A 19,715-nucleotide genomic window follows, 5' to 3' on the forward strand; every position below is an offset into this window, starting at 1 on the left:
TAGCAATACGACAGAGAATTTTTCAATAAAAACTATGTTGCATGACTATTGTCAATATGTAGCGTCGTCATTGAGAGTTTGACCGGATGTGGTGACTTGGATTGTTATGCTCCAAAATCATTTTAATATAAGATGCATCATCCTTTGCATTTCGCAATACAACATTGAAACTTGTCTCTTTCCAAAGTGTAATCCTATATTAATTCAGTTTGTAGCTTTATGTGTGATGTATGTGTAACTAATCTTTCGTGCAGTTTTGGAGCAAGCAGGATCAAATTAAACACGCAGATTCAGACGTTTTGGTTGGCATCCTTACCTATATGATGTATCATCCTTACTTTGTTAGGTACTAAAAATGCTAAAACGTGTCCGGAAGCTTGGTCAGGCATAGTAGGGGTTAAGTAGTAGGTTATTAGGCTCATTGAGCTTGAATTTAGCATCGGAGTTTATGTTTTTGACTCTTCTTTGAATCATGGAGGCAACCAGCTTGAAACTGTTCAAATCCCTACTTATCAAATGGAAAGATCAGTCTTGGCAAATATGCTCAAGTACTATAGACGTTGAACTTTACGGGATTTTTTTTTTTTAGAGTGAGAATCCCTTGGTGTTTTTAATTAGATTAATTTTAAAAGAAACATTTTTTCATGAAATATAAAATCTTAGCTCTCTTTCGAACAAAAACATAATATCGTATCTATCCGAATTTTAGATTTGTTTTACATGAACAGATAAAAAGACAATTACAAGAAGAAAAATAGCTAACTAAATAAAAAATAATTAGTAAAAAAAGAGAAATACTAAATAAAGAAGACTTACAACACTAAAAATAAAGTTTTGATACTTTCCCATTATGTAGCGTTTCCCTTGGTCACAAAAAAAATAACATCTGATACACAGAAAGACAAAGTTTGAGAGAAAGTTATTTTTATAGATTTTGTTTAAGTTTACACTTTACTATTTCAGGTTTAACTGGCTTAATTAACGTGACTTTTCACTTATAAGATAATAGAAAAATATATCAAGCTAAAATTTTCTGGTTTCGCAAAGAAATTTATCAAATAATATTGTACCTGATGATGCCTTTAGTGGCGAAAAGTACAATGATAACTAAAGTATTTTTAAAATTACGGCAAAGCTGTCTTTGCCTTTTCTTCAATTTTATAAGTAATACTGCATTAATATTTATAATCATTTCGTGATGTTTTATCTTAGGTAAGTAAAAGCAACATTGTATTGATTAGTATGTCTCAATATTAAGTTTGAAAACAAAAAATGCGCAAATAACGTTTTCGAAAACATGATAAAAATACAAGAATTTCGTACAAAAAACGGTTTGTTTTTGGCTTTTGAATTTCGCGCAAAGCTACACGAGGGCTATCTGCGTTAGCTATCCCTAATTTAGCAGTGTCAGACTAGAGGGAAGGTAGCTAGTCTTCACCACCCACCGTCAACTATTGGGCTACTCTTTTAGCAACGAATAGTAGGATTGACCGTCACATTATAACGCCCCACCAGCTGAAAGGACGAACATGTTTGATGTGACAGGGATTGGAACTCGCAATCCTCAGATTACGAGTCAAGCACCTTAACCACCTGGCCATGCCAGGCCCACATAAAATGAAAACCAAAATTAGGAAATAATACCGTTTAGGTAAAATATTTCCCAATAAGACAAGAAAGTAACTTTCATTAGTAAGACAACTCGGTAGTGGGAATACACTGTCAATCGAATTTAACCTTTATATGCAAGACTGTAATTGGAAATAAAAGTTTTGTTTCTGAAATAGAAGATATTTGAATTTCCAAACATTCAAAGCCCCACCCCGAAAACATCATTCTCCATCGTGGGAAATCATATTTCTTTGGGAATAAAGAAGACAAATTCAAATTAAAAGTGAAACTCGTCATTAGAAACGCCCCCGTTCGAAGTTATGAGTAAAACTTATTCCCCGATACTCCAACCTTAGTAACATAAAAAACGATCAAATGCTATCGTTTTCAATAGATGACACTATTTTTAAATAGAGGCGAGGGCAAGACAAAGCTCAGTAATCGTTACTTATGTGTTTGAGTCACAAACTCAGAAGATTCTGATCTGTAATTATTACTCATACACGTGAGAGAACTTTATAGAAATCCTAGTAATATGTGTCAAGAGGGATTCTTCTTTTTCTTATATGATCTTAAGTAATTATGCCTACTCTAGTTGATAAAAATTAATCTCGACACTTCGTAAATGCCAAAATGAAGCTAGTCATCACTACCCATCGCCAACTCTTGAGCTATTCTTTTACCAACGAATAGTGGACTGACCATTACAATACAACGCTCTCACGGATGAAAGGGCGAGCATGCATGGTGCGACGGGGATTCAAACCCCCGACCCTCACCAGCTGGCCATAGTGGACCTTGCTATAAATGACAACTTAAGCATATAGCAATGATGAATACACATAAAACTAGCATCAATAAACCTCTATCATCATTTATTTTAATATTAATTAATTTCATTCATAGTTATACAATACATACTTGAAAAATACAATTTCTATTTAATCAAGAACTACAATAATGGTCTGTACTTTTGAAAATAAACATAACAAATTAAACCTTTCTTCTCAAGACTTCTCCTGACAACGCTACTAATACAATGCAGCGTAATAAATAAATTACATATTGATTTGTCTCTTCCTTTCTGTATATATATATATATATATATATATAACCATAAAATTTTCAAGCCATAAACCAAAACACATTAACTTGAAATAAAATACGCTGCATATTTTTTTAAAAAGGATTCCAGGGTACAAGCTACAATGTGGGATTATAAAATGTATCCTAGGTTTTGGAGGTTACTGGGAAGTAGGACCCACACTGCGGTGGGGATACATCGTCTATCAGTCTAAACCTCCAATTCGTTAGTCTCACATAAGAAAATTAGAAATTAGAAGAGCAAGATGTAGGTACTCAAGCCCACAACGTCCCACATCTATATCATTCTTTACTGCCTGCAGACAGTTTTGGGAAGGTTAAAATAACAATAAGGAAAAGAAAAAGAAAACATAAAAAGATGAAAAATAATAAATAAATAATAAAAATAAAGTGCTATAATTTGGGGATAAATAAGAAAACAACTTACTTCTTGAAGTTAGCATTTCTGCCCTCAATAGGATAGAGGCACTAATTAATACATCAATAAAGTGATAGTTTACTGTGACTATCGTGCTTTTATATGCGGCTTAAGATGTACATCCGCGTAAAGTAGTGCCAAGTTCTTAAATGACTTTGTTTTTAAATAAAAATAATTTTATTAGGATTTATCTGTTTTTACTTTCTTTGCATTTATTTAATTTTTATTTATTACAGAATAATTTATTAATTTTACGTAAAATTTATTTATGAAATCCATTAACTATTAATTTTCATAGCATTATATCAAAATTATCAATAAAATATTGTAATCTATTACAAATTTTACAATATCAGAACAACTGTGCAGTTATAATGTTTATAATGTTAAGGAGGGTAAACCATATTTATTTATATTTCTTGGATTTAATCTCCTCTGAAGATACTTTCTTTGAGGTTCTTTTTATCGTGCTTTTAAGCATCGACAGAAAATCAACTCATAAAATTCTCAGTCCTATAATAAAGGATTTTTAGGAGCTGAAGATAACTGAATAAAGTACAAAAGTATTGAATATCTTACAGTTGTTTATGTTTTTCTAAGTAATTAGTTTCAAAGGAAACTTCAGTTAACTTTTTTAACATGTAATGTTTTCCTTGTTAGATAACTCATACTCAAATACAATACTTAATCATTTGCAGAAGTGTATACATTGGTGTTCTGAAGACGTAAGAAACCATACGTTATATTCCCACAAATACGTATTTCTTCTGAATTCCTTAATTATGAATAATTAAATACGACAACACTATATTAACATATCGTGACGATAAGCTTAGACATCTAACGGTTTAGACTATTGTAAATCAATACCTTAACGTTTACACAGTGTCATAGCTGAAATAATGTAATATGTTACCATGTCTCTGAAAAGGTGCATAAATAATGTTGTTATATTTCTAAAATGTTATATCCACTTATACCCCACATTTCTTACAAATGTATTGATATATTTTTAAAATAATAACTGAAATCGAAAGTAAAATAATGTTTCAGAATCAAAATGTTATTTTTAAGCTTTGTTTGCCTTCTTTTTCTTGAAGACTCTACACTGCTGGCCAAAAATTTAAAGTCAATGAACATAAAAAAATAATTCAGTTGTTTATGCGAACTGTACGTTACAATGTGGTGAAAGCGCCAGGCTTTTCAGATTAAGTCCAGTTATCAGATTCATGTCAATAAAAATCACGGAAAAGGAAACCTTTAAAAAATTGTACGAGAATAGACTCAAAAAAGCATTATATAAGATACAACGTAACATTAAAATTTCTCAGGAAAAGTAAAAAATATTGAGGAAAACAATTTTCGACAATGATTATGCACTTGTTAGGTTATTAAGAGCAAAGGTTCATTACATTCCGTTGTGCAAGTTTGGTAAGTTATGTATTATAATTTATCTCAGACGAGCTGCCGATTTATTATGTTACTTATTATAATTTCACCCAGACGACTCTATAATTTATTTTTTTATGTAATACGATTTCAAATCTTCGAACATTTGAATTTTAAGGTTAACTGAACGTTGGTCTGTATCAAATTTATGATATTTGCCAATAAGATTGATACACACACTTTTCTTTCTCAGCACAAGTATATTTTAATATAAACAATATAGTTTATAATAACGGTTATTACAAAAAAAATTTATATATAAACGTTTAACAAACTTAGTAAAAATACTGAGTTTTTATCTCGTCTGGAGCTACGTATTTTATCAACGGTTCACGATGAGTGAATTAATTCTATGTTGATACATAAGTATAATTCACTTGACGAGAAGCTAGCTAGCTTTATTCTTGGTTAGCCTCACTTGATTTACAAGCCAACTTTTCACCAATGGAAGATACCTAATAACCTCGTAAAAATATTAACGTCCGAAGTTAATTCTCTGAAGTTAAACTGTTTGTAATGATCAAAATCTATACTGGTTCCTGATCAAATATCTGTATTTTTCCGATTAATAATAGTTCATCAAGTTATAGCTTCTGATGATTTTTTGTACTAAATGTAACAACCCAGCAATTTAAAACTGTCTCTTGGCGCGTCAATTTGTAAATTGTATGCAAAATTCTCGAAAGTTCAGTTGAACTCAATGTAAAACGTATATTAGAGACTTTTACACTCGAGAATCTTCAACAAAGTTTGAGAACAAGCGGGACTTTCTCAATACACATTTAACAGTACAAGTTACATGCATTTCTAAATATATATTAAACTGAAACAAACATAGATATTAAAATAAATATATAATATTAAATCCGTCCCAAGTAATAACCAGTATACTATCACTATTTCCTCTAAAAGATGTAAATCTATGATGCATTTATAAAGGTAACTATACCCTTTAACATTTTAGATATTATTTTATGATATTCATTACAAGTATACCGAATAATATCCATGTAGTTTGAATGAATTATTAACAATCCAAATTTAGTAATACATAGTTTGATTTGAAGAGTAGAAGAAAAACTCGTGTGTTGAAAATCATAGCAAATTATGATTCAATTTTTTCTTGATGTTTTTCACGTTTAAAATGCAATACAAATATGTAAAGATGCCAATGGTGAAAAGTAAGACATACTGTTTTCATAAACACTATCGATACCAAATTAAAAGTTGGGGTTTTAACTCCCATCCAGCTTTGGATGGCCAGGTAGTTAGGACGCTAGACTCATAATCTGATGGTCACGGGTTCGAATACTTTTCACACCGATCATACGCACTCTTTCAGCAGTGGGGGTGTTATAATGTAAGGTCAATCTACTATTCATTGGTAAAAGAGTAGTCCAAGAGTTGGCAATGGGTGGTGATGACTAGCTGCCTTCTCTCTAGTCTTACACTGCTAAATTAGAGACAGTTACCGCACATAGCTCTAGTATAGCTTTGCGCAAAATTAAAAAACAAACTTATCTCATCTTATCATGATCTTCTTCATGCCATCCTATATCACTGTGTCGAGTTTGGTGCTGAATGATTAAATATGTAGAAACGTATAAGCAACACATTCACAGAAATATTGACGTTTATTTATATAAAAGACTGGAAATATGATAACCTTCTTCATATCATCCTATATCATTGTGTTAAGCTTGGTGTAGAAACATATAAAGAACAGATATAAAATGGTAGAAAAATGACCATGTATTTTTTCCGTACATACACTTTATTTTATATATTAGATTCATTGATACTATAGCTGAAGACAAAATTACACAAAATATATTGTCCCTTTTTTTTTCATACATTTCATACCTATGTTTCCTCATGAAATCCACAATGGATGCCGGTATTTCAAACGTAAACTGTATATTCGAAACCGCTAAGTTTTCTGCAAAATATTTTTTACTGTAGTAATCATGTAAAAACTTTATAATACATATTCAAATCATTGAATTAATTTAGAATTGCTAAGAGTCCAGTTATATTCAAGCTTTACATTTCGTATTTCACTGAATAATACGTATATGATGTTAATTAAATATTTTCAATGCAAGTCTAGTAATAATTTGCGCAAAATTATTACTGGAAAAGTAGAAACGATGAAAACAATTTTTCAAGGATATTGTATCGTCAACGTATATATATGTAAAAGGAAACAATAACATCTGTATTAGAAATAAATAAGTAAACACAAATGTAAGCTGTAATACAATATTCAGCTAAAACTACTCATCAATAAAATTCAAACAAGTTTTACAGTTTTTACTTCTTTGAAATATCATTTTAATCAGAGGTTGTTATACATTATTCAAGTTTATTCCAGTTCTGTCACATGTCTTACATCATAGCATCAGGCCAAGTTTTAAAACAAAAACATATCTGAGAAAATAACATATGCTGTTAGTAACTTACGTGTTTCAATAATTGAACACCTCTTTCATATTACCGCATATGAAATGACAATGTAATTGTTAACTGTGACGAAGTTGTACTTTCAGTGACATGAGGTTTATGGATATCAAATGAACAGATATGACATACAGCAGCTTGATCTATTGGCAACAGGGGTATCGTTTGAAAAAGAAAAGGTGTAAATCTAAAAAACTAGTTCAAAGAACAATCTATTGAACTAAATACATAATATATATACTTCTTCAATTAAATAGAAACTTTTATCCAGTATCTCATATAATCTATATTCAATGTGTTTAAAAATCAAACTATTGTTCATACGTATATTTCATTGAAACAAAAGGATTGTTTTTGTTGTTGAATTTCGCGCAAAACTATTCGAGAGCAATCTAAGCTAGCTGTCCCTAACTTAGCAATGTAAGACTGGAGGAAAATCGGCTAGTCTTCACCACACACCGCCACCTCTTGAGTTATTCATTTACCATATAAATCATGCATAACCATTTCATCATAACTTACATATTTTTTTCTTGTAAGATAATAAAATGGGAAATATAAACAGCTTAATAACTTATAGTTCTTTCACCTGATAAATATTTGTGTATTAAATATAGAGAGAGATAAGGTTCCAAAATTCTATTTTATATTTACTTTTAGGCTTCACTCTCAAGCAATTCAGTTTGTAAAATGATTTTTATTAACAGGATGTAATGGTCTCAAATTTAGTTTATGATGTTCTTCTTAATTAATTCTTATAATTTCTTTCCAATGCTAGTTTGTTCAGATTTATCAGTCTGATGCATGTACAGTCTTAAGTGAAAATATGGTGTAGAAAGTGACTGATGTCCCAATTGAACACAAATCTCACAGTAAATTCACTCATTATATTTATCTGTCAAGTTCAAGACAAAGCTTATTAAAATATATAATATTTTCGAAGGAACATTTGCATAACACAAACTCAACGTTTCATAATAACTTAGATACTTCTTCACTGAATTCGTCACTGACCAGTTAGCAGGTTGAAGCTCTTTGTGTAAGTCAAATAGGCTCCGAAATATTCAAGATACTTCTGTTCTGAAACCACACTCATTACAATATGTCAAACCTTTCCTGATCAAACAACTATATAAATTTTTAGAAATACACAGATGAAAAACATAGCCTAAAAAAATAGAAATGGTTATGCAAATGCCATTCCTACTATCTCGTTTTCATTCTTTTTGAAGAATTGATATTAGCCACCCCTATATTTATTTTTGTTTATTGTGTGGCTGTGTTTATAACCAACTTCTAAATATAATGAGATTCAAATTGTAATATTTATTGTTTATTTATTACTGACTGGTAATTCCTGTTTCACCATATTTTCTTTGTAAAAAAAGCTAATTTCCCGGGGTAATGATAGTGCCATTTACATTAGAATTATGACTTTTTTAGAATTTTTACTATTTAATAATGATTACAAAAGTGAAAACTTCGTTTTAAACTATATCACCTCAGTGAAATTCTTGGTATTATTGTTTGGTACTTGGATTATCCTGTAACAAGAAAGTAACAGTGGAAAGACAAACCAAAAATTCAGATTGTTTTGCTATGATACTTACAGACATTTAAATAACTTCTGACTCAACCATTAAATAGATATTATCATAAAACGAAACATTGTATAGTACTGTAAAGATCTGATGACCTATTGAGGAGATATTTAAAATGACATTCCGATGAACATTCTGAGCCATTTCTACATTAGCGTTACTACAGACTACCTGATAAGGTATGTTTGTATATGCCAACCAACAAGTCCAATGATAGGTGATTATGTTTGTAACTTTCCAAAGTCATTAATAATAATAATAAACCTTTCACTATAACTTTCATGAAATAAAAGAACTATTTTGATTTCATTAGCTGGAAAGTACTACTAACAGGTACAGGGAAAGGTTGATTGGCTGTTAAGGACAAAGCTATACAGTGGTATATCTGTGTTGTGCCCATCACGAGTATCGGAACCCGCTTTTTGGTGGACCACATAATGAAAAGTACACAATTCTATAGGCAACATAATTAAACAAGTTTCTTAATATATAGAAACCTATATATATATTAGAGTGTGATGAATTTTCAACAAGTGGTACACAAAGTCCAAAATATCAATATATACATTTTAAAAAGAAATGTTTGAAATAGGAAAAAGTATGGATAACATAAGAAATTAACATTCGGATTTGTTCTCCACGTGACTCCTGAAAGTCGTCCGTCTGTCTGTCCTCATAACATGCCTTCAGTTTGCACGCTCCTTCAGAGCTTCTCAAGAAATAAAATATGTGTTGGGTTTCTGGTCAGACCGCCCCTGTGCCATATCATCTTGGGTGTTTCCCGTATTAGAGTATCTATCTCTACGAACCTTCAAAGGCACCCAAGAAAGTGATATAGGTAGGATTAGTATTCCTGTACGAGCCCTGTATCACTCAATGAAAGTCTACAAATCATCCACCTGTATTGAATGGGTATATACAGTTTATCAGCTGGTGGAATATAAGAAGCAAACACATACTGATAATGCAACATTCAGAATACTTAAGCGATATCACTAAACAAGTTTAAAAACTTTGAGAAATCGAGATAAAAATAAATCAAATATTTTTTTCTGTTTCAAAATGTATATTTTGTTAATACATTTTGCACTTCTTAATATCTATGTATTTATATACACATCTTGTGTTTGACTCAAAGACAAATATGGTTGTGTTTTATTTGATAAAACACAAAGTTCTTTTCTACCTATTATGATTTCATACAACTCTAAAAGTTTTAAACGTTCAATACAAAATGTATATGAACACAACGACAATGAACAAATTACAAAACATATGAGTTTTTCTTTTACTTTCTCAGCGGAAAGTAAAATAACTCTTACATTAGGTCATCCCAATAGTGTGCAAAAATTTAGTACAGAAAATGCATCATCATTTCTGTCTTTGTAAAAACTTTAGTGATTAAAATATGTAGTAAGACGTGTACAAAATTGTTTATTCAAATAAAAGAAACTAACTCAGCTCCACTTTTTTCAGATCATTAATTAGATAAACCCTTATGAAGATGGATGTGTCTGAGGAGCATATCAGACATATATCGCTTTATGAGTTTAAAAAAGGCAATAGTGCAGCAGAAATTACACGAAACATTCAAGGTGTTTGTGGTGCGGAGTCTCTCAATGAAAGAAAATGTCGACGGTGGTTTCAGAGTTCAGATCAAGTGACTACAGTTTAAGTGATATGCCATGTTCAGGTCGTTCTGTTCAGTTTAATGATGACTTGCTGCTGGCTGAACTTGATTAAGATTGTGTTGTAACAGTTGAAGAACGAGAACAGAAGCTTAATTGAACCCATTCAACAGTTCACCGTCATCTGCAGCAGCTTGGAAAGGTGTCAAAACTTGGAAAATGGGTCCCCCATAATTTGACGAAAGCCAACCCTAGAATAAGATGGGAATTTGTACTTCTCTGCACTTTTGTGAACGTAACTCACCTTTCCTGAATACGTTAGTGACTGGAGATGAAAAAAGTGGATATTTTATAAAAATGTTAAACGTCACAGACAATGGCTCAGTGCAGGAGAATGGGCTAAAACACAGCCCAAAATGGACCTCCACCCTAGGAAATACTTGTTAAGTGTTTGGTGAGATATTGTTGGTGTGATCCACTTTGAGTTGCTGCAACTCGATGTAAAAATTACATCAGACTTCTATTGTCAACAGTTAGAGTGCTTGAATGTTGCACTGAAAGCAAAGAGGCTTGCTTTGATCAATCGTAAAGGTATTGTGTTACACCAGGATAATGCAAGGCCCAATACAGCAAGGATCACAGATTGAAGAGTGAGACTAGGAAAATCTTCCACATCCTCCTTATTATTCAGAACTTGACCCATCTGATTATCATCTATTTCAAAGTTTGCAGAATTGTATTGATGAGAAAAAAGCTTGCAACACATGAAGATGTCAAAACTACCCTCTCTACATTCTTTTCCTCCAAACCCCAATAATTTTATAGAAGTGGAATTTAGAAGCTTGTGAATCGTTGACAGGAAGTAATTAATAATAATTAAACATCCATTATTGATTAAATAACATTAAAAATGTTTGAAATCCTTTTTCTGAACCTAAAATCGAATGTTACTTGTATTTGATAAATTTATGCTTCTAGTGTTTAACGGTATTAGGACGTTATCCATTTTATATAACAGTTCATTCCTTAAGTAAAATAATTTTACTTAATTCAAATGACACTAAATATATTTTTATAAAATATCTTGGTGAAAGGAGATGTAATGGTGTTTTCAATGGATTAAGTAAGATTATTTTTGAGTTAGAATATGTTAGTGTGTAACATGTTCATGTGCTTAATGGTCTCCATATGAGAGTGATATTTCAAATAATTGTATTATGCTTTGGCAATAAAACTGCTGCAAAAAAGACTTTAAAAAATTTAGTTTCTTAGCATATTTTAAATTATAACATAAACACATTACAATACTCTTTCTCTCATCAATGTCACAGTGGTATGTAAGTTATCGTTGAGAAGTTATCACACAGGAGCACCTACAAAAGTCGTAACGTTTTCAAACGAGACACAAAAATCGAGCACTTTCGAATAGTTGACTATTCTTCTTCAGGATGATAAAGAGTTACGTTTAATAAGTGTGATGAGATATATAGGCATGGATGTCGACGTCACATAAATCGTATATTCTTTATGAATTCGCCTTGAGAATTAGCCAATCGTAACCTAAAGTTTTTTTATGTTAAAGAGGTATGTAAAATACATGAAAAAGGATAATAGTTATTAAAATTGTTAATTAATACCTGTAAATGTAAAAAAGTATAGAATAAACAATAAAAATAATAAGACCACATAAGACGATGGGAAATACAGTTTGGTTTTGATATGATACTTACAGACATTTAAATAACTTCTGACTTAGTCATTACATGGATATTACCATATAACTAAACTTTTGTAGTATTGTAAAGATCTGATGACCTATTGAGAAGACATTTAAAATAATATTTCGATGAACATTTTGAGCCATCTCTACATAAACGGTACTACAGAATACCTGATAATTTTTGCTATTTTGAATTTCGTGCAAAGCTGCTCAAGGGCTATTTGCGCTATCCGTCCCTAATTTAGCAGTGTAAGGCTAGAGGGAAGGCAGCTAGTCATCACCACCTCCGCCAACTGTTGGGCTTCTATTTTACCAACGAATAGTGGGATTGATCGTATCATTATAACGCCCCCACGGCTAAAAGGGTGAGCATGTTTGGCGCAACGGGGTTGCGAACCCGCGACCCTCAGATTACGAGTCGAGTGCCTTAACCACCTGGCCATGCCGGGCCAGGGAAAGAGACAACATAAAAATGTATACAAGAAGCCATACCAATATAGAGAATTTCAAACAAGAATAGTACTAATTAATGTTACGTAAGTTTAATTATGAATTCAGTTTTGCAAATCGTTTCAGAGACTTGCGAATGTCAACAATTCTGGGATCCAGGTTGATGCCATTTGTCATTACAGTATTTAACAGTGCTATCCAGTAAGCTTCTTTAATTTCCCTGTTTCTATTAGACGCAAAATTTGTTTCTATACCAGTCGGTTTAATATCTTTATAAAAGTGTTTGGTCATGTAAAAATGTTTTGCGACCGTATGTTTTTTTTTTTTTATTTTTATTAGTTTTTATTAAAACCTTCCCGTATAATTGTTTTGTTTGACTTACATATTGGAAGTTGTATTTTCGACATTGACCTTAGTAAATAACATTTTCTTCAGGCTATGGATTTAGTGATTGTGAACTGCTTTTGGATGTCTATCGGAAAATCTATCCGTTTCCTACATGAACTTACATGTTTGACATAATATTTTGTGTCATTAAGTTGTCAGTTACGCTTCGTTGATGTAAACGTATTTATCTGTGAAAATAGCGCCGCCCGTATCAACTGGGTTAATAATAACACGAAAATATAAAAATACATATCGATGACATATTTTGCATTTGGGTAGAAGACGAAAATTTATTACTGCCTCTTTAAAGACATTCTAACATCTTCCACAGTTCTGTTAAATTTACTCTAGATCAAGTTTCTTAGATGTGAATCTAACATTAAAAGATGGTGTTCTACATACCAATTTGTACCGCAAACCAAAGAATAAACCACAATATTTAAATAAAGTCGTTACTAAAGACAATATCACATTCAATCAAGCACTTAGACTGAAAAAGATATGTTCTGACAGTAACAACTATGACCATCACATTCATTCTTTGAAACAGACTATGACTGAGACGGGTTATAAACCAAACAAAAGTAACAATACATCACGTGGATTTGCCTTGAAATAACTATCTTAAACTATTCTTGATGACGAGAAACCCACTTGAAATAAAAAGGTATTTCAAAACGACTGGTATGAGTGCTAACACTTTTATTCATAAGCAGAGAACAAGAACAACGTTTTAACCTTACCAGGTTAACCAAGAGAAAGTTTGCAAATTATTTTTGCCGAGCATATGTCTTAGGGAAAAAGAGTTAAACGGGTACGGGATTGTAGGGGGCGTTGCAATTGGATGCTAGGTTATTAATTAGTATTGGTATAAAGATATTTCTTTATAGTGGTTTAATTTTGATTTTAGTTGTTGTATAAGTGGGGCTTGTTTGATTTTGTCTTTGTTTATATTTGTTTACCTACTTAGTATCTAGATGTTTTCTATGGTTATGTTGTGTTCATTTAATTTACAGTGTTAAAACATTTAAAGTAAAATTTAAAAATGTCATACAAAAGGCAAGATCCAACATTGAAAACATTCAGAATTGACAGCTACAAGCCTACAACTGTAAGAGACGCCTAAACACATTTAAAGTAGGATGAGGTTATTTGCTATTATTAAGGACACTTCCTTTATATTCTGAACACAGTCTTCATTTGTACAACAAATAACTCCAATGAAAATATACTAAAACAATTACAGAAGTCAACAACCGAGCATCTATAAATTCCGACGCAATAACACATAACTCACTTCTGCTCTATGTGTCAACTGTGGCAGGCTCTAACACCATGAACTATTACAGTAGCTGAGGAACTTCATGTAAAAAATTTAGATCCTGTCAAACGTCTCTAGAAAACCATTTTTCTCTTTATCTTGTGTTTGATGAACAAATATAGTTCCATCCATTCATCTTGCAGGGCCTTCAAAGCGACATCCAACTCACTTTATATTAACCGCAATGAACCCTTTCCTCAGTGGCACAATGTTATATCTGTGGACTTGCAATGCTAGAAATCGAGTTTCGATACCCATAGTGAGCAGAGCACAAACAGTCCGTTATGCAGCTTGGTACTTAATTCCATACAAACATCATTGTTGTTTACTAAAGCATTTAAATCAAACTGTCGTTGTCTTTCATTACACTTGACTCTGCATGGACATTTCTCATACCAAAAGCTATTCATTGTTATGCTCCGTACTCCAGACATGCGCTAAGTAAATTAATATGCAGCTCGCAAATATTTTGTGTTTTGTTTGTTCGTCTCCTAAAGATATAACTAACTTTTTTCAGTGTTTCGATGCTATTGCCGCTTCATGTTTAACAATGCATTTGAAATGATAAACGTTTCTGAACACATGGATTTTACCTGTTCGTATACAAAATCCCTTTTGATGTCATGTGATTCTTGATTTATATTCGGCATTCTTCTTTTAATACTTTCTCAGCTGTACTGTCTTTCAGACTACCATATTATCACAGAAGAATGGAAGCTTGTGTTCCTATTTCAGACAAGAAGTTTTCTTAGATTTCTATAACAAATGTATTTCTGTTCTCTGAGAGTTCCAAACCGTTTAGTATTTCCAACCTCCAAAACCCCTCTATCACTTTTAGCAAAGATAACTATTTGCGTATGCAATAGAATGATAATTATTCTGGGGTTGATATCTTTTCTTTCTACTTTCGTACAATGCAGGCTTGAAATTACATAGGTGCTCTTATATTGTTTCTTTTGACGGAATATATCTCAACTAAACTGCAGAAATTATACTTTATTGTCATATATCATCACGCTTACCATAATTTGTCTCATCACTCAATTAGAACAAACTTGATTTTTATAATAGTTGTTTTCCCAAAGTCACATTTTATATAAAACCATGTAAAAACCAAATTTTCCAACCAAAGTCAAAATTTCTATCTCCTTAGTTCACAACATAACCCACCATTTTAATTAGGTTGTATGCACACATACATATGTATAGATATGTACATATGCCGCAATTAAGTAAGAGTATATTTCAAATAACTACTAAAACTGATTAAACATTTCTTTAAGAACTTATGAAATTAATATAGCTCTAAGCCACTACTAGTGTTAACTTACAATCGGTTCAAACTACCTAAATAGATCAGAACTAAATATACATTAGTAATAGCAATTGGTAAATAAATATACCGTTTAAACTATCTTATTAATAATGATTAATATTTCATCAATTGTATACTTTTTTGTTAACGCTTTAAACCCAATAATATTTCATGAGGTCTGACCGACCAAGGTTATTCCTAACTCTGCATCTTAAACTAATAGTACAGAATAAAGTGCATAAATTTAAAATTACAAATAATTAAAACTAATAAATACAAATAAATATATTAAATATTCTAGCTAACACTTTTCGTCCAAACAGAAGGTATCACACTGTGATAAATTTTGTGAATGTGGTAAATGAAAACCAGATTCAAAGAACATAAAAAGTTACCTTCACACGTTTTCGAACACTGCAGATCAAATAAACACAACATAACCATAGAAAACATTTCAATACTAAATAAAAAATAAACACAAACAAACGCAAAATTAAACAAGTCTTACTTATACAACAACTCAAGCCCAAAATAAACCAATACAAAAGAACACCTTTATACCTATATTAAAAGTAATATAATAAATAACAATAATAAAATAAATAATATAAAATTATATATTCAAATATCTAAGCACGCCCTCTACATCCCGACACTCAGTTACACAACCCCTTTCAAACATGTGGTCAGTTTCCGGTCAGTTACCTCTTCCTTTCCTTGTGAACCTGACGATGACCGAAGAAAGTCGAAACGTTGTTCGCTCCTCTACTTTAAAAAAATTTCAACCGAAACGAGCCGTTTTTACATAAATATTTTTCTCTACAAGTGGGTTTTCTCGACATCACTAGGCCCACACTCAGTGACTTAAATCTTTCGTACCTACAGCTAATAAGCTTCAATCAGATTAAGGGAAAACCGCGGTGCCAGAATATATTACACAATCATAAACCAAAATCTGCGAAAAATCTCTTTGAACGTTAAGATTTCTCTACACTAAATAAAAGTAGGTAGAAAATATTACGAAAGTGCTTGCAATACTAAACGTGGAAATAATCAAGAAAGTTCGGAACAATAACAAAAAATAGGGTTAGGAAAAGGAAGCAGCAAACTAGCAAATACAATAGAGTAATGAGAATAAACAGATACAACTTAACTAATGGTGTAATATTATAGAATACACCATAAAGATAAGGCAGTGGTGGTTACAGAGATACATGGGTTTATTCTTACCTTAAAAATGTGTACATATAATAGTTTGGAAGAGAACGTTATATTTAATAAAACTATGAAGCCTTAACTGAAAGTATGAAGATCGTTCAATTTTCCTGTAAAAATGAGGAATCTCTGTTTCAAAATGCTTGAGAAGATTCCCTGCTTATGATAAACTAGAGCGAGTTAATTTGTTCTGTTTACGAAATATCCTAATGTTGAAAAGATTCTAATTAGTTTTATTTATAAAAAAAAAAAAGTGTAAAAAACATTACTGAATTCGAAGTCTTCTATTACACCTATGGGGTTTTGTGTCTACTTTACTAGTTACAATATGATAATGAACGGATTAATACAGACTCTTTCTTTAGTAATATTAAAGTATTTGTTTAAACGTTTCTTTCTATATAACATGGGCCAGACATGGCCATGTGATTAGGGCGATCGGGTTTGAGTCTCGTCATGCCAAACCTGTTCGCCATTTTAGCCGTGGAGGCGTTATAACTTTCAGTCAATCCCACTATTCATTGGTGAAAGAGTAACCCAAGAGTTGACGGAGGATGGTGATGACTAATTGCCTTCCCTCTATTATTACACTGCTAAATTAGGGACGTCTAGCGTAGATAACCCTTTCGTAGCTTTGCACGAAATTCAAACCAAACAAACTTTATTTAAAACCATTACCTGCTAGAATGGACAAATCTTCAGTAATAGCATTTATGTGTTTGTTGTTTTAGTACAAAACCATGTAATAGGCTACCTGTGCTCCATTCAGTGCAGTGAATCGAACCTCGGATTTTAGTGTTATAATGCCACAAATTTATTGCTGGCCAATCGGAAGACCACAGTGTTTATGACATAAGCAATAAAACTGTAATTGTGTGGTGTTTCATGATGTACATTACATCATAGAATTCTCCGCAATGCAATTCAAAGTCTCATAAATATTTACGGTGATTCTTTATGACACTGCCTTTCTCTTTATTAATGAATTTAAATGCATCTTTATCTAAAAGTTAAAGTGTTTCTAAGTTAAACTCTAGTTATTTGCATAAAGTAGTACCGTAAATGTTTTAACAGATGAAAACAAAATTGTTGGCAGCGTTTTCTAATAGAACGAAGTCGTATCTACTCTATAAGGAATCTGAATATTCAGTAACTACTTGCTTATTGGAAACTTTTTCACTGTTCTTAAATTGGATTTAATTAAATATCTCATGCGTTTATGGATTATGTCTTTATATTAGTTATAAATTCTTTGTATAGGTTACTTTTAAGTTCTCTTCACTATTCGTGTGAAGCTTCATCGAATGATTCAATAATTACTTATTAAATTTGATTTCAATAAATTTTAGGACATTCCCCAAAACCAAAATTAGTGCTGTTTCTTTTATTTAAATGCTGCAAAATCATCATTAGTTGGAATATTAAGGTTATCAGTACACACGTGAGTAATAGGAGAATAAATGTAAGGGTATGAATTACATTCGCGGGTGAAAGGATACAATGTCGTTCAATTCCTCTCTGATTATATTATCTGAAACATGAAAGTAATTTAATATTACTGTTAATGGCCTTCCCTTTAATGATTAATAGTAGGTTATTCATTTCAGTAGTTTGATATAATCACTTTTATATAAAAGTGTCTCTGACTATCTATTCCAGTTTAATTTGTTCAATACTTCCATGAATGAATAAAACTATATAATTATAAACTAAATCTTATCTTTATGTTCATTAGCAGTAGTCTGGAAGGTAACTCATGACAAATAGCAAATAAACAGCTAGTCTTTATTACAATATACTTAATAACACGCATTCTTCTTTGATTTAACAAATATAATTTCTAATCTATAGTCCTTCTAAAGTAACATATGAGCCTCTGAGAATTTTACTTATCCATTCAATGTGAGGACGATGTTCATGAATTAACTTTAAAAAATTTGTTCGTTTTCAAATCTCGCGCAGCTACACGAGGGTTATGTTCCGGCCGTGGGGTCAAGAACTCAGAACAAACACAGGTTAAAGCACAAGATAGTTTACTAATAGACTTTCACCACATTTATTATAGGTTCTCACTTTATTTCATTTCCTGTCGAAAGAACAGAGAGAATCATCAGGTACTATATTACAGTCAGGACGAGTTTTTTTTCCTATGACTGAATCTTAACCAAAGAACAAGAGATTGGAAACAGAGTGAAAATAATCACTGTCTTTATAATACAAAAACAAACTCGTAGCTGGATGAAGGAAGATGAATCTATGTTAATACCCTCTCACCAGTAGGTCTCTAGTTCTATTATTTATAGAGTTTGAAGTTGTGACCATGCGATCTGTCACGATGCAATCCGAATCAGACTCTCTGCCTAAAACTTATGTTTTCAAGGTCGATATGTGCTTTAATTTTCCATATTTTTAAACCTTGGTAAATGTGCTTATGCTTGCAAGACGAAGGAAAACACTGCTTTATACCTACAATTCTCTCTCCTCAGGCACACACACTGCAGACGTAACTGAGAGCTGTTACCATGTCAACAAAGTAATACATACTCCGAAGCAATCTCGTGAATCGCTGCTGGAACAGATCACTGCTTCTATTCATAGCACAGTTCGTACTACAGTGATGTCTGAAAGGAAGAACTTGGCGCTCTGAGTAACCTGGGAAATCCCGTGAATAACAGAGGCGAGAAGAAATCAGTAGATTCCTTGACTGATGTTCTGCACTAAAAATAAGGTTTGCAACGTTAAATATTCTGAAATATATCTAGCAGTTACGAAACTAGAAAATGCATGATTCGCCTACATATCACAAATTATATAGGTTTTATAAACAAAATTTTAAAGTATGTGTCCCGAAAAATTAAAGAGTTAACAGTTAAAACATGGTTATTTTTCTTTTAGAAAACCTATAAATCCGTCATTCTGCTTCTAGAAAATTGTGAAATTTCGCTTACCTATTGAAAACTCCATTGTCTGCGGCTACCAATTAACTATACTACGTATTTAGGCCAACAATGCAATTCCCGATAAACTGTTATTAAT

Source organism: Tachypleus tridentatus, chromosome 10 (assembly GCF_004210375.1).
Source record: "Tachypleus tridentatus isolate NWPU-2018 chromosome 10, ASM421037v1, whole genome shotgun sequence".
Taxonomy (NCBI): Eukaryota; Metazoa; Arthropoda; class Merostomata; order Xiphosura; family Limulidae; genus Tachypleus; species Tachypleus tridentatus.